The 17387-nt window shown below is 37.6% G+C and overlaps 1 protein-coding gene and 1 pseudogene across 7 annotated transcripts in view; one reads left to right on the forward strand and one right to left on the reverse strand.

Moving 5' to 3' along the window:
* Positions 1–17387, forward strand: part of APC (APC regulator of WNT signaling pathway) — a 206889-nt gene that overhangs the window by 20985 nt on the left and 168517 nt on the right. The window lies entirely within an intron of this gene.
* LOC119507697 overlaps positions 6270–17387 on the reverse strand; it is a 32744-nt pseudogene continuing 21626 nt past the window's right edge.

The following is a 17387-nucleotide window of genomic DNA, read 5'->3' on the forward strand; positions in this document are numbered from 1 at the left end:
TTATTTAGGCCTGTTTTGTGGCCCACCATATGATCTATTCTGGAGAAAGTTCTGTGGGCACTAGAGAAGGATGTATATCCTGGTGATTTGGGATGTAGTGCTCTATATATGTCTGTTAAGTCGAAATCATTTATCACGTTGTTTAGTTTTTCAGTTTCTTTGTTGTTCCTCTGTCTGGTTCATCTCTCTATAGGAGATTGTGATGTATTGAAGTCTCCCACAATTATTGTGGAAACATCTATTGCTTCCTTCAGTTTTGCCAATGTTTGTCTCGTATACTTTGGGGCACCTTGATTGGGTGCATACACATTTAGGATTGTTATTTCTTCTTGTTGAATTGTCCCTTGTATTAGTATATAGTGGCCTTCTTTGTCTCTTCTGTCATCCTTACATTTAAAGTCTATTTTATCTGAGATAATATTGCTACTCCTAATTTTTTTGGGCTCATGCTTTCATGGAATATTTTTTTTTTCCATCCTTTGACTTTCAATTTCTTTGTGTCTTTGGGTCTAAGATGAGTCTCTTGTAAACAACATATTGATGGCTCATATTTTTTAATCCATTTTGCCAATCTGTATGTTTTAATTGGGAGTTTAATCCATTCACTGTGAAAGCATTTCTTGAATCAGCAATCATATCCTTTGTTTTTATTTGTCAGATATATTTTTTCCCCTCTCTCTTTATTTCCTTTAATGTATCCTTACTAAAACTCTTTAGCTCTGTGTCCTTCTCCATACCTCTCTCCTTTCTTTTTTTTTTTTTCTCAGCTGGTAGGGCTCCCTTTATTATTTTTTTTGTAGGGAGGGTCTCTTGTTAGCAAATTCTCTCAGCATTTGTCTGTCTATGAAGATTTTAAACTCTCCCTTGAATTTGAAGGAAAGCTTTGCTGGATAGAGAATTCTTGGTTGGCAATTTTTCTCTTTCAGAATTTTAAATATGTCATTCCACTTCCTTCTTGCTTTTGTGGTGGCTGCTGAGTAGTCACTACTTAGTCTTATGTTGTTTCTCTTGGATGTGGTGAATTGCTTCTCTCTTGCTGCTTTCAGAACTTGCTCCTTCTCTTCAGCATTTTACAATCTGATAAGAATATGTCTTGGAGTGGATTTATTTGGATTTATTCTGTTTGGAGTTCGTTGGGCATCTATGATTTGCATATTTATGTCATTTAGAAGGGTTGGGAAGTTCTCTCCAACAATGTCTTTGAATACTCTTCCTAGTCGTTTACCCTTCTCTTCCCCTTCTGTAACACCAGTGATTCTTATATTTGTGCGCTTCGTGTTGTCCGTCATATACCTGACATCCGTTTGGAATTTTTCATTTTCTTCTACATTCTTTCTTTTGTACTTTCACTTTCCAATCTGCACTCTTCCAGTTCGCCTGTTCTTTCCTCAGCTTTCTCTGATCTAATACTGTGAATATCAAGTGTCTTTTTTATTTGATCAGTAGTTTCTTTTATTTCCATCCGATCATCTGTTTTTTTATTTAGTCTTGCAGATTCTTCTTTATGCTCTTCTAGGGTCTCCTTGATGCCCTTTATTTCCTGAGCCATAGTATTGGTGTTTGTTATTAATTCTTTGATTAATTTCTCCAAGTTCTGTATCGCCTCTGATTTTTAAATTTGGGTGTTTGGGTTATACGTATCTTCTGATTTCTTCATATGCTTTATAATTTTCTGTTGTTCTTGGCCTCTGGGAGTTTTTTTATCTTGATAGGGTTCTTTTAGGATATGTAGGATTATTTAAACAATTATCTATAATTTGAGAGAGCTGCAGGTTGATGCAGTGCACTTGCCCTGACATACCAACAGATGGCTCCCCTGAGCCACCTCTTATTCTCAGTCCACATCTCCCCAACTTTGTTTATACAGTGAGGGAGTGTCCAAACCATATGGATGTCCAGTCAGTGCACCAGTTGTCCACGTGCATGGGGACTGCCAGCCTTGTGGTTGGGGGTTGTGCCCTGTGCAATTTGGCAGGAAAGAGGGCTTTAAGACCCAGTACTCACAGCTCTTCCGGGGTTGTGGCTGTGATACCCTGGGACTGCCCCAGGCGTCCTCCCCCTCAGCTGAGACTTCCCTCAGTCCCTCTCTGCTGTGGACCCACAAGTCCCTGGGCTTGGTGTAGGGCTCCTTTCACTTCCGTGCGGTTCCCCTACCTCTCAGCTGTGTACCCTGTGGGCTTTTCGGGAGGAGAAGTTGCACTGCCACAAGCCAGCTGAATCCCAAGTTCCCTTGAGGAGGCTCTGGGCCGCAGTGCTGTGAAGGCGTGGCTCCCAGTCCGCTTCAAAGAAGGTTGTGCAGGGCGTGGAAAGTAACCCACTTCTGCAATTGTCCACTTGCTGCAGTGGCTTGTCCCTAACTTGGGGGCCTTCAGCTGCAGGTGTGCAAAGGGCTATCATCCATGCCAGTTACTAAGGTGTGTGCCCGGGTTGTGGAAGGCACTCCCCACCACTCTCAACCACAGCTCTTGCTGCCATATCCCTGGCCACCTCCCTGGGTCCCACTCCAACCTGCCTTCAACTACAGTGTGGATCCGGCTGCTGTTTTCCCAGCAGCTCTCTGGGTCAGAGATTTACACGATTCTGAATGCAGGCTCTTTGCTTCTCCAGTTGCTCAATCACTATGGAAATATGTCCTTTGCTAGCCCATGGGACCCTGGAACCAGTATTCTGAAGCACTGTCTTTTATCTAGTTTTTTTTTCACGGAGGAGAATTTTCCTCTGTCTCTCCTAATCTGCCATTTTGGATTTCCTCAGCTGGTTTTAATTTTCTTGCCAGCAGTCTTTATTTCTTCCTGTGCACACTCGGGCACATAAGGGGATGTTTTGTACCTTGCCATGTCAAAGAGGGAAGAAACATGAATGTTCTTAAGAAAGAGTTGAAGGCGTGCCAGTTAGGAGACCAAAGGCCTTCGGCTGCACCAGTGGGTTTTCCACAATAAGGCTTCCCATCTCCCATTTTAAATATGCAAAAACAGAGGCCTTGGGAAGGCTGGTAACTTGACTTGCCTAGAGTTATCCTGAACTAAAACCTGGATCTCTCTGTTTTCATAGTTTCTTGAAGCTTTTTTCATCTAGGCAATTGTTAAGATGGTGATTTATCTGTAACTATTAAGATTTGATAAAATATTAATGCATCTTATTATCCATGTATTCATTATAAATGCAATTAATTTTATACTTTCTAAATTCAATTCACGAGGCTGGTGTTTGATTTCTTACTTGTTCTGTCTGTGACTAAATTCAGACATGAATCAATCTCAGCATTCAGTCTCAACATTTGTTAATGTCAGTGTGCTCCTGAGTTAGACTCAAACATGCATGTTTTTTGGAGATTTTTATTTTAAGAATCTCCTATAAAACAGCTCTTATGTTAGATTAACTACCTCAGACAGTGGTTGAATGATACTTTTCTACTGTGATAACATTCAATATATGCAACCAATGTGCTTAACTCTTCTTTCCCCAAATCTTAATGTTTTGCTCATAGTTGAAACACATATTTTCCTTGTTTTATTCTTCCATGTTCATTAAAAATTGATTTTACTACCTCTGTTTAATTAGGCCTGTGGCATTCTGCTCTTCTCATTCTAGTCATTCTTTGAGTTCTTCTGTCTGCTTTGTCTTTGCCATAGTTTCATTTCACATATTCTTTGTTATCTTAATATTTCAATAGTAGTTCTCTGTGGCTTTTCTAATAAACATCAATTTATATATTAACAGCACTTAAAGAAGATATTAGAAATCAGTTAAGAAAACAACTTATAGGTTGGGAAAAGTGTTAACACTGCACAAAATTTACGGGTTTACTTTAATTGTTGTGCTCATTTGGTTGAACCTAAAGTAAAGTCATATCACATTTAGTCTTACAAATTAATGAGTTAGGTCTCAGTTGAAACTAACTTACAAATCTTCTCAGAAATTTAATGCTTTTTCAAAAGCCAGATGTCAAACAGGAGAAAAATCAGTTCTGTTTTACCAGTATAATTTTTTATGTGAGCTTTAAAATCCAATTATTGCTTCATTTTCAAGAAGAATTTACTTTGTTTTGGAATTACGTATTGGTAGAATTTTTTCCCACAATGTAATATTTTATGATGAGTTGCCATGTGTTGTGATTTCCTATTAGTTTATATTTGATTAATGAGATTCTTGATTTATTCTAGAATTAGGTTAACTCTGACAAAAGGATTGAACTTGAAGAAAATTTGATGAAAATTTTCTTACCAAAATGTCAAATGTAAAGACTTAAAAAGAATAGCTGAATGGGAAAATGAGTCTTTTCATCTTTGGGCAGTGTTTTGTGATAAAGTAGATTGTTGTATATGATTATTTTTTATTCTATTTCATATCTGTCTCAGTTTTACTGAGTATTAAAATCTTTTATTTGACTTTTAACTGGTTCTTATTGAAGTTGCTAAAGACCCTCTATAAACTTGATGGTGAAGACTTCTAATTTTATTGCTTATATTATTTATAGTCATCAATTTATTAGGGTGTTTTATATGATTTTCTTCATACCTAGCAAACATATCCTTATTATTCTTGCTCAAGATAGACAGTTTTGATTGAAATTAAGGACCAATCATTGGTATAGAAAGAAATCTCTCAGTTAAAGATAAATGTATTAAGATTTCTAAATCAGAAGTACTTGACTTTGATAAGATAGGAAAAGGAATGTGGATTCAAATCTTTGGCTCTGTCTTTATCAAGCTATATGATCAGGACAAATCACTTAACCTTCTTGTGATTTAGCTTCTACATTTATCTACAAAATGGCATTCTTTGTTTTTATGCCTTTTTCAAATATTTTCTGAAGTGATTGAGAGAGCAACTATCTCAGATAACTTTTCTAAAACTGATTTATACACAAAATTAACAAAATTGTATGAGACTACTTTGTTGTTTCTAGAGTTGTGGCATTTAACTTGCTTCTTGGCCTCAAACTTAAATTTAGGCACTAATATGATACCAAGATAATAACTAAAAAAACCAATAAACATGGTTTAGGTAAATACTAAAGTTGTTTTAAGTATCTCCATTTTAAACATAAAAAAATTGCAGCTTGGTCAAGAAAACAAACTTAAAAATACATCTTTGAGCATATATTACATGTATATAGTGCCCATTTCAAAAAGTTGAAGAGAGTATGTATGATATGAAAATAAATGTCTTACCCTTTCCTTCAACTACCCACTCCCCCCTCCCCGAAGACAGCCTCACGAATGCCAGTTTCTTGTTTATTTTTAACTATAGACCCCAGAAACCCAAAATTTCACAAACCTAGCTGTGGATGTTCTTTAGGAGGGCAAAAATATTTACTGTTATAATAGAATTTAATTTGTGTTTTCATCAGAGATTACCATTCTGGAATGTTACCTGTTTAAGAGTTTAAGTTCCAGAACAGTTTTTTACTTGAGAAACTATGAAGCAGATACTGAGAAGTGGATAATTAGCTTTCTATTTAAATCTGCTCATTCACAGATTTCACAATTGTGGAAATCCTGCTGGTTTTGGTTTTAACAAAAGTTATCTGATAAGCAAAAGTAATTTGGAAAAATCTGTACAGCATTTGCTAGCCATGCAAGGACATGGTTATGAGAGAGAATCTGAATAATTTTGCTTGTTCCCTGTCTACAGTAGCAACTTTTTCAATATGTCTCCTGAGCCGGCTGTAGGATATACTAGCCACTTCTGATCTATTTTTCATTCTTCATTTCCCAGTTCAGAGCTCAAATACAGTATTGTATTGAGAGTGTCTTTGGATATTTTATTTCTGCCTTAATTTAGCTCCTTCATCAGTTGGCTTCGAGTAAGAACAAAAGTTAATAAGAGTGATGAGTGTTAAAGAAAGTCTGTAACTTGGGTAGCTGAGAAACTGAAAACAACAAATTGACTTGAGCCAAATTAAATAACAAAAACAATGATTATGCAAGTGTTGCATTTGAGAACCTGTAACACTCTCAGAAGTGGCAAACTCTGAAATTGCCTAAATTGACTCAACAGATACTATATTATGTAAATGCCAGGTGGTTAAATGTTGTGAAGAAAAGCCAGGAGCAGGGTTACCTTTTAAAGGTATATAAGAGGGGTGGCAAATCAAATACCTGCAGGGGCTAGGCGGATAATGTAAATGAGTAAAGTGTATGTAGCATATGCCACTCTTAGGACTTCTGGTAATGAGGCTGCCTCTGGAAATTGGACTTTTCTGCAGGCACTGTTAGTCAGGTCTCAAGCAGGTACATCTGATTGGCAGAGCCAAATTTACATGCCTATAATCTTAACTCCCAATGGAAGCTAGAATAGCCAGACCCTCGCTTCTTCCAAACATAGAAAAAGTGCCTCCGAACAAAGTGGGAGGGCTCAGCCAGAAGTGATGTGGAAAGATTTTTTAGTATTTGCTTATCTTGCTGCAGCCAGAAATCCACATGTGGAAATGGCATCCAGTAATATGGTCCTATACGGAGTTGTTCTGTCTTTGCATCATATATGCTAATTATAGGTCCTCCTATTAGAGCTCACGCAGCACACAGCTCCTCCTCTGGACCTTCATCTTGAAAGGAGGCTCTGTAAATCTCTGCACTTTTAATGTTGACAGCAATGCCATAAATTATTGGAAAGTGTATTTCATTTTCTTCTCGGTCATTTAATTCTGTCACACATAATGTCACCAAGTGAATATCATCTTGTCTGTCGAATTCACTAAGAAGTTGATGAGTAAGTTTTTGTGACAACTGCCTATCATCACTGAAGCCTCCCACGAGGTGTACTTCCAGCCTTCCACATTAAGTGTGGTTGGAAAAGGATTTTATGGAGTTCATGATCAAGGGGACCTCAGCTTTGGTGTCGGTTCCATTACAGTGTGTCAAGCAGGTAGCCCCATTACCTGTGTGCCTCAGGACCACAGTGTGACAAGTGGTGGCATCATCAGAACCCAGAATGGAGATGGAGCCTCCAAAGGCGGGTGGGCTCGTACGAGGTCCTGGTTGGACTGCGGCAGCTGCACTCACCGCCCCTCGACAAGCAGTGGTATCACAGAGGTGGCCGCCCAGGCAGGCCCAGGGAGGTGGTGCTAGACTGGCTTTTTAAAGAGGGTTTATTTGATTACAAAGTTACAGTTTTAAGGCCATAAAGTGTCCAAGGTAAGGCATTAACATTAGGGTACTTTCACTGGAGAAAGGCCATTGGCATCCGGAAAACTTCTGTTAGCTGGGAAGGCACGTGGCTGGCGTCTGCTGATCCCAGGTTGTGTTTCAGCTCCACTCTCGGCTCCTTTGCTTTCTTCAGAGTGTCCCTCTTGGCTGTCACACCTCCTTGTGTCCGTGAACACTTTTATAGGACTCCAGTGATTCAACTGAGACCCACCCTGAATGGGTGGGGTGACACCTCCATGGAAATTATCCGATCAGAGTCCTTGCCCACAGTTGATTGGGTAACATCTCCATGGAAACACTCAAAGGATTCCAACCTAATCAACGCTAATACATCTGCCCCCACAAGATTCTATCAAAAAATATGGCGTTTTGGGGGGACATAATGCATCCAAACCGGCACACATGGGTCAGCTCTATTCAGCATGGGAAGGCACTATGAATTCCAGAAATTAAAGATCATTGGAGGTCATCTTGGAATATGATTATCATATCCCGCACACTAAAATTCCCCCCCCCATTATTTAAATGAGAATTGGATCAGGATTCTTGTTTTTGATATCTATGGTAGTTTCAAGATGAATTTATGCAATTAAAAAAAAAACTCTAAAGCATTTCAGAATAACCCACCTTCCTCATATTTATGCACTGCTCAGAGAAATGCTTGTTTGATTCCCAAGCTTTGTAATCAGTTTAATGTCTGATGAGAAGAAAACTTATATAACCAGGAATGTTTAAAAATACTGAAGCTGGTTTCCTTTCACGTAATTATAGGAAACATCCTCTAGGGTTAATGCATTTTGGCAAAATCTTGGGCACGTTTCTGTCTATAAATATTATTACTTTAATCTAGCCATTAGATTCAGGGATCATCCACAAAACTGAGTGGATTCATGGCATCTTTTGCTCCCAAAATAAAGAATTCTGACTGTAATCTGAAGAAATTTAAGGTATTAAAATATTTATGATACTGGAATAGTATGAAAAAATAAGGCTGCCACTGTAAGATGAAACTGAGGAAAAAAATTGGCCATGTATTCTGTTGGAGGATAACCTTTAGAGGAGTAAGAATTAGATTTAATTCTGCAGAGTTGGGGGGGGCAGAGGGGGTTGTGAATCAAGTGTTCTGTTTAGTTTGAAATGTCTCATCTAGATATCCAAGTGACATACCACAGATGGTTGGGGATTCAGAGAACAGGGTTTAGATGGCATATAAATTTGAGATTTAGCATCATATAGATGATGTTTAAAGCCATGGAAGGATTAGGTGAGATAACTGGTAAAGAGAGAAAGCAGTTCTAGAATAAACCCTGAGGCACTCTGTCTTTTAGAGGAATAGTGAAAGAAGCTGTGCCAGTTTGAAACTGTTATGTACTCCCAGAAAAGCCATGATGTTTTAATCCAGTCTTGTGGGGGCAGACCTGTTATGGATGGGACCTTTTGATTAGGTTGTTTCCATTGAGATGTGACCCCACCCATTCAACGTGGGTCTAATTAGTTTACTGGCATCCTCTATGTGAGGTTAAAAGGCAAAGATATTTTGAAGAGAGCTCGGAGATGCTTAGAGAAAAAACATCCAGAGACATTTTGGAGACAGCCATTGAAACCAGAACCAGGAGAGCAGCTAAGAGATGAAATCCAGTTTGCCCCAGAGAAACTAAGAGATGATTTCCAGATGCTTAGAGAGAAACAAGCAAGGATGCACAGGAGCTGAGAGAGAGAGAAGCTAAGACAGAAGCCCAGAGACATTTTGGAGAAAGCAACAGAAACCAGAAGCTAACCCTGGCAGAGGCCCAGCAGATTCCAGCCATGTGCCTTCCCATGGGACAGAGGGAACCCTGGATGCCATTGGCCCTTCCTCAGAGTAGGTATCTACCTCTTGATGCCTTAACTGGGGCATTTTCTTGGCCTTAGAACTGTAAATTTGCAACCTAATAAATTCCCATTATAAAAGCCATTTCATTTCTGGTATTTTGCATTTGGTAGCTTTGGCAAACCGGAACAGAAGCTTAACCATTAAAGGAAATTAGAAGGAGGAGAAAAAGCCAAAAGAAGTTTATTTTAGGTAGAAGAGAGTAATCAGCTTTGTCTGATATTGCTAAGAAGTTAAGATGAGGTCAATGGAATTTGGCCACACAGTGCTCATGGTGACCTTGACAGTTGTGCTTCAGGGAATTATTTAGAATTAGGGTGGGTTAAAGAGTGAATTAGAGGTGAGAAAGTAGAAAGAGGAAATGGAGGCCACTAGATCAAGTTTTGCTGTGAAAAGTGAGCAGTGAAATGGGTTCATATCTGGTGTAGGATGTAAAGTAAAGGGAGGAATTGGTGACATAAGATCATGTTTGTGAATTCATGAGGATGATTCAGTAGGAAAGGAGAAATTGATTAGGCAGGATAGAGAGGGGCTGTTGAAAGGAGAAAACTTTTAAAAAGGCAAGAGTAAGTTTCTTGGTCAACCAAAATGGCAGCATAAAATGCTCCAGGATGGATTTCCCCCATAGAATCTTTGAAAAGCTACTGAAAACTGGCAAAGCTGTCTTTTTAAAACTCTGGAAACCAGCTAAAGGCTTTCAGTAACCAGGTGAGTGCCAAATCAAGAAAATGCAGCTTTAAAAATGGTGGGCAAACTTTGTGGTGCTCTTGCTAGCCACCCCTCCTCCCCCCATGCTTGGTGAGATGGGAGCCCCTGTGCACTGATGTTATGGTACTCTGGCCCAGTTCCAGAGGGAGCAGAGTAACCATTATACACATACTGGGGCGCCTGTATGTCAGTGCCAGTTTATCAGGTGGAACCCTGAAATACCGAACCAGGAAACTTGTCTTGGGCTTGCCCTCCCAGAATGTGTCCTGCAGGCAGAAGCAGCTTTTAGACACGAAAAGCACTATAAGAAACAATTAAGTCGCAGCCTGGGGCAAAGGGTTACCTCCGTTAAGTCATAAAATAGAGCATCCAGGAGGGGGAGAAAGTCTATTCATTGATAGTAGAGGGGGTTTTTGAATTCCTGTAAATGGGGAAATTCCTAAGACCCTAAGCAAGCATAATCCCAGGAAAAGAAGTGGGCTCACTCTGCACTTCACATTCTCCTTGGCCTGATCTTATTGAAAGGAGAGCAAAATTTTGAAGGAGACCACTAGCCAACATAGAATCAATTTGCAAAGACTGTGAAAGATATTTTTTGCATTGGTTTGTTTATTTTTGTTAGTACCTGGCTCTCAAGGAAATATGTCATATCACTAGCTGGACACAAATTTAAAGAACATACCACTCGGGCTAATTTCAGAGTTAATTTTTTTTTTTTCTTCACAAACCATACGATCATCCGTAGTGTAAACTTCATTGTTCACAGTACCATTATATAGTTGTGCATTAATCACCACAATCAATTTTTGAACATTTTCATTACCACACACAGAAAAAATAAGAATAAAAATTAAAGTGAAAAAGAACAACCAAAACATCCCATTCCCACATCTGTCGCTATTGTTCATTTACTTTTTGTCCCCATTTTTCTACTCATCTGTCCATATACTGGATGAAGGGAGTGTGAGCCATAAGGTTTTCATAATCACATGGTCACACCATGTAAGCTGTATAGTTATACAGTCAACTTCAAGAATCAAGGCTACTGGGTTGCAGTTCAATAGTTTCATGTATTTCCTTCTAGCTATTCCAATACACTATAAACTACAAAGGGATATCTATAACTCATAAGAATACCCTCCAGAGTGACCTCTCGACTCCATTTGAAATCAAATCTCTCAGCCACTGAAACTTTGTTTTGTTTCATTTCTCTTCCTCCCTTTTGGTCAAGAAGAGTCATGTGCCATGTAGTGGAGAGGGCAGTGAGTCTACCCGAAGAGTTGCCTTAGAGGGTCCACATCTGAGAAACGAAGAGGTTCTCTGGAGGTGATTCTCAGGCACAATTATAAGTAGGCTTAACCTCTCCTTTGCAGTAACAAGCTTCGTAAAGGCAAGCCCCAAGATAGAAGGCTCAGCCTTCTAAATTGGTAGTCCCCAGTGCTTGTGAGAATATCATTAATTCCCCAGGTGGAGAAGTTTAATATTGCCACATTTTCTCACAGTCCCTCAAGGGGGCTTTGCAAATACATTTTTATTCTCTGGCCAAATTACCCTGGGATATTTCGGGTCTTCACACTAACCTCTACAAACCAACCAGATTTCACTCCCTATTTAAAGTTTCATATAATTATGGTGTTTGAATAAACTGACCATACAAGTTAAATTATATAGTGTGCTACAAAAAATATAGATTTTGCACCTAGTAAACATCTCTTTGAAGCATTCAAGAAAGAATTAGTACCAATCCTGCTCAAACTCTTCAAAAAAAGTGAAGTGGAGGGAAAGCTACTTAACTCATTCTATGAAGCCAACATCACCCTAATACCAAAGCCAGACAAAGATACTACAAGAAAAGAAAATTAAATATCAGTCTCTCTAATGAATACAGATGCAAAAGTCTTCACCAAAATACTTACAGATAGAATCCAGCAGCATATTAGAAGAATTATACACCATGACTAAATGGCTTTTATTCCAGGTATGTGGTGGTTCGACACAAGAAAATCAATTAATGTAATACATTCCGTAAATAAATCAAAGGGGAAAAAACCACATGATTATCTCGATTGATGCAGAAAATACATTTGACGAAAGTCAACATCCTTTCTGGATTAAAACATTTCAAAGGATAGGAATAGAAGGGAACTTCCTCAACATGATAAGGGGAATATGTGAAAAACCCACAACTCACATCATACTCAATGGGGAAATACTGAAAGCTTTCCCTCTAAGATCAGGACAAGACAGAGATACCCAATGTCATCATTGTTATTCAACGTTATGCTGGAAGTTCTAGCTAGAGCAGTTAGGCAAGAAAAAGAAATAAAAGGCATCCAGTTTGGAAAGTAAAACTTTCACTGTTTGGAGATGACATGATCCTATATGTAGAAAAATCCCCCAAAATCTACAGTAAAGCTACTACAACTAATAAACAAGTACAGCAAAGTGGTGGGATACAAACTCAACATGCAAAAATGAGTGGTATTTATATACATCAGTAAGGAGCAATTTTGGAAGGAAATCAAGGAAAATTATCCCATTTACGATAGCAACCAAAAGAATCAAATATTTAGGAATAAATTTATCTGGGGACTTAGAAGTCCTATACAGAGAAAATTACCAAAAATTGCTAAATCAGCTTCTGTCTCACACAGAAGTTGAAGTTTTAAAACACCGTCATTATTGTCCTTTACCCTTTAGTCTCATTTACGTTAATCCTAACTAAGTCTGTTTTGTTCACGTCTCTAATTGAAGTCTGATCTCTTTTTCAGATTCTTTAACCTTTGCTGTATGGAGTAATGCTGACATTCATAGTTGCTGGACTGGCTCTGAATCTCAGGTGTCACACAGATACCCAAAGTTCCAGGGACCGACCAGATTATACAAAGAGCTCAGCATCTCAGAATTTAGAAATAGCCATTACAACTCAGGAATAATTGTAACTGCTGTAAGAGCTTATAATCTAGGAACCTTTACCATAAGCCTTCCCCTGATAACCTATACTGTCAGATGCAATTCTCAGTTTGCTCATTATAGTTAGTCCATATTAGTAAGGCGTTATAATGTTTTTTCTTTTCATTTCTGATTTATTTCACTCAACATACTGTCCTCAATGTCCATTCATCTAGTTGCATACCTCACAGAGTTAACACTTTAAAATATTATAGTGTAAAATGTGAAGCAAAAGATTCCAAGATAAAGAAGCAGGAAATGATACTGCATCCAAAATAACCATTAATAAAGAGAACCAGCCTTTGGATATACCAGACATAGACTTTAATAACACTATCCTCAGTATGCTCAAGGAGATAAAGGAAAACACAGAGAAAGAACTAAAGGCTATGAGGAGAATAATGAATGAACAATATGCAAGTTTCATTAAAGAGATAGAAATGTTAAAAAGGTAGAGTTGAATACCACAATAACTGAAATGAAAAATCCCCTAGAGGGTTTCAACAGCAGATTAGAGCCAGCAGAATGAATCAGTGAAATCGGAAACAAGGTAATTGAAATGATTCAGGCTGAAAAGCAAAAAGAAAAAGGACTAAAGAAGAAAGTGAACAGAGTCTAAAAGACCTTTCACCATTGAGTGTAACAATATACACATTATGGGAGAGCTAGAATGAGAAGAAAGACAGGGACAGAAGAAATAGTCCTAGAAATAATGGCAGAAAACTTTCAAAATTTAATGAAAGACTGAACATGCTCATTCAAGAAGCCCTATAAGCCCCAAACAGGATTAACTTAAAAAGAACCACACCCAGACACTTAGTAGTTATGTTGGTTTGAGTCTCTTATGCACCCCATAAAAAGCCATGTTCTTTTAACCCAATCTTATGGGGGGCAGACCTATTGTGGGTAGGACCTTTTGATTATATTATTTCCTTGGAGATGTGACCCTGCCCATTCAAGGGGGGTCTCAGTTTATTGGAATCCTTAAGAGAGCTCAGGGACAGAGAGCTCAGAGCCGACAACAGACCCAGACGCTTGGAGATGCAGACAGAAAGATGTTTGGAGATGCCAAGCTAAGAGATGAAAGCTCCAAGTTTGCCCTGGAGATGCTAAGTGAGAACCCACAGATGCTGACAGAGAAAGCCACTGGAATCAGAAGCTGAAAGCAACGCAACCTGGGAGCAAAGGACCAGCAGACACCAGCCACGTGCTTCCCTGCTGATGGTGTTCAGACACCATCGGCCTTTATTCAGTGAAGGTATCCTCTTGTTGATGCCTTAGTTTGGACACTTTTATGGCCTTAGAACTGTAAATTTGTAACCTAATAAATCCCCTTTATAAAAACCAGTTTGTCTCAAATATATTGCATTCCGGCAGCTTTAGCAAACTGAAACAGTAGTCCAGCTATAGAATGCGAAGGACAAGGAGAGAGTTCTGAAAGCTGCAAGAGAAAAGCAATATATACAAGGGGGTCCTGATAAGATTAAGTGCCAATTTCTTGTTAGAAACCATGGAGGCAAGAAGGCATTGGGCCAATATATTTAAATTGCTGAGTGAAAACAATTCCCAACCAAGATTTTTGTATCTGGTGAGACTGTCTTTCAAAAATGAGAGTAAAATTAAGACATTCCCAGATAAGCAAAAGCTGAGGGAATTTGTCACCACTAGACTTGCCCTATAAGCAGTGCTAAAAGGAGTTCTTCAGACTGAAAGGAAAAGACACTAGTCATTGGAACAAAGTGGGATAAAGAAATAAAGACCTCCCTTAAAGGTAACCATATGTGTATTTATAACTGCCAGTACTATCGTAATGCATTTTTTTGGTATGTGACTCCACTTTTTACTTTTTACACATTCTGAAATCCAAAGGCTTAAGAAGTAATCACAAATCTAAGGTTTGAGACTTACAGTGTATAAAGAAATAAGTGGAAAAAAGTACAAAAAAAGGAGAAGCTATGGAGGAATATAGGAACAGTGTGTATGTATGCCATTGAACTTAAGTTGATGTCAAAACAAATGTGATTGTTATAGATTTAGGGTATTAAATTTAAGCTCCATAGTAGCCACAGAGAAAATATATGTATATTATATATATAGGAAATAATGAAAAGGAACTCAAAATGGTACAATACAAAAAATCTGATAAATAAGACAGTAGGCATTAATGGAAGAATTGGGGAACAAAAAAGGTATAAGACTTACAAAGACTAACCAGCAAAATGGGAGAAGAAAATCATTATCCATAGTTACTTTAAATGTAAATTGATTAAACTCTCCAGTCAAAAGGTGGAGATTGGCAGAATGGATAAGAAAGCATGATCCAACATTGTGCTGTTTACAAGATACTCACCTTAAATGCGCATAACTCAGGTAGGTTGAAAGTTGAAAGGATGGAAAAAATATATACCATGCAAATAGTAACCGAAAGAGAGTTGGGGTAGCTATACTAATATCAGGTATAATTGATTTTATGTCAACAACTGTTGTGAGGGGCAAAGGAGGTTACTATATACTGATAAAGGGGTCAATTCAACGAAAATACAGAATAGTTATAAATATATATACCTAATGGCAGAACTGAAAAATATATGAAGCAAATATTGACAGATTTGAAGAAATAGATAGTTATACATTAATAGTAGGATACTCTAATATACCACTCTCAATAATGGTTAGAACATTGAGAAAGAAGATCAATAAGGCAACAGAAGACTTGAACGATACTCTAAACCAACTAGACCTAATAGACATATTTAGAACACTTTCCAACAGCAGCAGAATATATATTCTTCCCTAGTGCACATGGATCATTCTCAAGGATAGGCCATACGTTAGATCACAAAACAAGTCTCAAAAAAATTCAAAAATGTGAAATCATCCAATATATCTTCTTTGGCCACCATGGAATGAAGCGAGAAATTAATAACAGAGGGAGAAGTGGAAAATTCACAAATATGGGGAAATTATATACTGCATTCTTAAACAACTAATGGGTCAAAGAAGAAGTTACAGAGGAAATTAGGAAATACCTTGAGGCAAATTAAAATGACAACACAAGAACCATAACTTACGGAATGCAGCAATGGCAGTGCTTAGGGGAAGATTTATAGCTCTAAATGCCTACATTAAAAGAGAGGAAAGATCTCAGATTAGAAACCTGACACCAAAACTGGAGGATCTATAAAAAGAAGTGCAAAACTTAACGCAAACCAAGGAAAAGGAAGCAAATAATAAAGATTGGAGTGGAGATAACTGAAGTAGAGAATTAAAAAAAAACAAAACAAAATCAACCAAACTAAAAGCTGGTTCTCTGAAAAGATCAATAAAATTGAGAAACCTGTAGCTACACTGACAAAAAAAGAAAGAACACAAATAACTAAAGTCAGAAATGAAAGAGATAATATTACTACCAATCCAAGAAAAATAAAAGATTATAAGAGGCTACTAAGCACTAGCATGAAATACTGGTATGGCAACAAATTAGATAACCTAGATGAAACGGACAAATTCCTACAAACACACAACATCCCTACACTGACTCAGAAGGACATAGTAGATCTCAATAGACCAATAACTAGGAAAGAGATTGAACCATAAATCAAAAATTTCCCAAAGAAAAGCCCAGGACAGGGTGGCTTCTTTGGAGAATTTTACCAAATATTACAAGAAGAATTAACACCAGTCCTGCTCAAACTCTTCCACAAAATTGAAGTGGAGGAAATTCTCCCTAACCTATTCTATGAAGTCAACATCACCTTAATACCAAAATCAGATACAGATACCACAAGAGAAGAAAATTATACTCCATTCTCCCTTATGAATATAAATATAAAAATCCTCAACAAAATACTAGCAAACCAAATCCACCAGCACTTTAAAAGAATTACACACCATGATCAAGTGGTATTTATCCCACATATGCAAGGGTGATTCAATATAGGAAAATCAGTTAATATAATATACCACATTAACGAAGGGAAATAACCCACGATCATCTCAGTTGATGCAGAAAGGGCATTTGACAACATTCAGCACTGCTTCTCGATAAAAACACTAGGAATAGAAGGCAACTTCCTGGAAATGAAAAAGGGCATTGCTAACATCATACTTGATGGCAAAAGACTGTAAGCTTTCCCTCTAAGATCAGGAATAAGATAAGGATGCCCACCGTCACCTTGTTATTCAGCATTTTGCTGGAAATTCTAGCCAGAGTAAATAGGCAAGAAAAAAAAAATAAAAGGCATCCTAATTGGAAAAGAAGTAAAACTTTCCATATTTGTAGATGATGTGTGATATATATATAAAATTCTGAAAAATCCACAATAAAGCTATTAGACCTAAAAAATGAATTCAGCAGAGTGGTGGGGTACAAGATTAACATGCAAATATCAGTAGTTTTTGTATATATTAGAAGTGAACAATCTGAAGAGAAAATCAAGTAAAAGTTCCATTTACTATGTTAATTAAAATAGTCAAATATCTGTGAATAAATGTAATCAAGGATTTTTACAGAAAAAGCCACAAAACATTGCTCAAAGAAATCAAAGAAGATCTAAATAAATAGAAGGACATTCCATGTTGATGTTATGGGAAGACTAAATATTGTTAAGATGTCAATTCTACCAAAAGCAATTACAGATTCAATATAATCCCAAACAAAATCCCAACAGCCTTCTTTGCAGAAATGGAATAGTCAATTATCAAAC

Source organism: Choloepus didactylus, chromosome 13 (assembly GCF_015220235.1).
Source record: "Choloepus didactylus isolate mChoDid1 chromosome 13, mChoDid1.pri, whole genome shotgun sequence".
NCBI lineage: Eukaryota > Metazoa > Chordata > Mammalia > Pilosa > Megalonychidae > Choloepus > Choloepus didactylus.